Below are 2,225 nucleotides of genomic sequence, written 5' to 3'. Positions count from 1 at the left end.
CTAAGAAGCTTTTGCACAGCAAAGGAAATAATCAACAGAGTGAAGAGTCATCCAACAGAATGGGAAAAATATTTTCAAACCACCTATCCAACAAAGGATTAATATCCCTAATATATAAGCAATGTAAAAAATTCAACAACAACAACAAAAAACAACTAATCCAGTTGAGAAGTGGGCAAAGAACTTCAAAAGACAGTTCTCAAAACAATGGCCAACAAATATATGAAAAAATACTCAACAACAGTTACCATCAGGGAAATGCAAATTAAAATCACAATGTGATCTCACCTCATGCTGCTCAGAATGGCTAAAGGTCTTTTGGGTAGCTCAGGATTGGGTGCAGGTATCCATTCCACCGGAGATTTCCAAGAGAGTGGTTGCAATGAAGAAGAGCTGGTAAATACCATGGAGAAAGGGAGAGAGTGTACAGCACCTGAAGGAGACGTCATCAGAGTGCACCGGAAGGGCCCCAGAGTGTGATCTACTATGGCTTATCTCAGAAAGAGGAAAAAAGATTTGATGTGCAGCACCTGGGAGCCCAGTGGGCTGAGGCGTTTGCGAAAGCCTTCCTGAAACAGAAGCCTTCATGAGGCAGAAGGCCCTAGAGAACGAGCTTCAGCACAAGGCCATGGTTCTGAAATATTTCACCTGTTAGAAACCAAAGGAGAAGGAGAAAAAAAAAATCCAGGTGAAGCCAACGCTGTGGTGTAGTAGGCTAAGCCTACACCTGTGGCAACAGCATCCCATATGTGCAATGGTCCCAGCTGCTTCTCTTCTAATCCAGCTCTCTGCTATGGCAATGAGAAGGCAATGGAAGATGGACCAGGTGCTTGGGCCCTTGCCCCAACTTGGAGGACTTAGAAGAGGCTGCTGGCTCCTGGCTTCAAATCAGCCTGGCTCTGACCCATTGTAGCTATTTGGGGAGCGAACCCATGGATGAAAGACCTCTCTCCCTGTCTCTCCCTCTCTCTATAACTCAACCTCTCAAATAAGTAAAGAAAAATCTTGAAGAAGAAGATGATGAAGAAGAGGAGAAGGAGGAGGAAATCCAAAGGCTTGTCTGCCAGGCCGAGGAGGAACCTGTGGTTCTTTGACATTAAACCAGATTAGCAGAGGTACAGTATTTATCTCCCACTACATGAACTTTGGAAACAGTATATCCAGGACCTGTGCAATAGTCTCAAGCCAGACAAGGTCATCAAGCCTGATGATTCAAGCCAAGCTATTAAAGGCAGATCTTCATGGAGCTATTATTTTAGTAGCAAAACCCAAATGACCCTTGTATGTAGATGTCACAGGAATCCTTCTACAGGAAACAAAGCACATATTTAAAATTATCACCAAAGAAGATTGCCTGACAGTTATGCCCACAATAAACTCAGTCTTCACTGTGGAACTAGATGGTTTTTTGGTTTGTTTTGTTTTTTGTTTTTGTTTTTTTGTTTTTGACAGGCAGAGTGTACAATGAGAGAGAGACAGAAAGAAAGGTCTTCCTTTTCCGTTGGTTCATCCTCCAATGGCCGCCGCGGCCAGTGTGCTGCAGCCGGTGCGCCACGCTGATCCGAAGCCAGGAGCCAGGTGCTTCTCCTGGTCTCCCATGCGGGTGCAGGGCCCAAGGACTTGGGCCATCCTCCACTGCACTCCCAGGCCACAGCAGAAAGCTGGACTGGAAGAGGGACTACTGGGACAGAACCCGGTGCCCCGACTGGGACTAGAACCCGGGGTGCTGGCGCCGCAGGTGGAAGATTAGCCTATTGAGCCGTAGCGCCGGCCTGAACTAGATGGTTTTATTCCCTACATTTACTGGAGCAAATTCCAGATGCAGTCAAGTGAATGATCTGCAAAGAAGTTCAAAGCAAGATGTGGACCTTTGCTACTTAAGGTGGTTGTTTAAGACAGCTGAGAATTAGAAATACCTAAATGCCTACTTTACAGTGAAGATATTCTGATTCTTGAATCTCTCCAGCCAGTGAAAATCAGAGTTAAGGCCATTTAATTAAATAGCAAGGGATGCCATACAGAGTATGGAGGGAAAAAGGGATCAGAAGAACTGATATTTCTAGATAAGCTTAATTTTGCATTACCCTCGTGGAGAGAGAGGACTGGTTGACTGGGAAACTTAGAAATGCAACAGAAGTGTCATCTTATGCCAGATTTCATTTTGATTCCCTGCAAGACAACCAAACTTGCACTAATAGTCTGAAAATTAAGATGTTGTAATTTAA

General features: G+C 44.6%; 1 pseudogene; it reads left to right on the top strand.

Moving 5' to 3' along the window:
- The first annotated feature begins 303 nt into the window (after positions 1-303).
- Positions 304-1,894, top strand: LOC133762986 (ribonuclease P protein subunit p29-like; annotated as a pseudogene).
- Positions 1,895-2,225: the final 331 nt, after the last annotated feature.

The sequence above is a fragment of the Lepus europaeus genome, chromosome 1 (genome assembly GCF_033115175.1).
Source record: "Lepus europaeus isolate LE1 chromosome 1, mLepTim1.pri, whole genome shotgun sequence".
Taxonomy (NCBI): Eukaryota; Metazoa; Chordata; class Mammalia; order Lagomorpha; family Leporidae; genus Lepus; species Lepus europaeus.
Note: the sequence above shows the minus strand (reverse complement) of the source record. Positions and strands in the feature narration are given on the sequence as shown.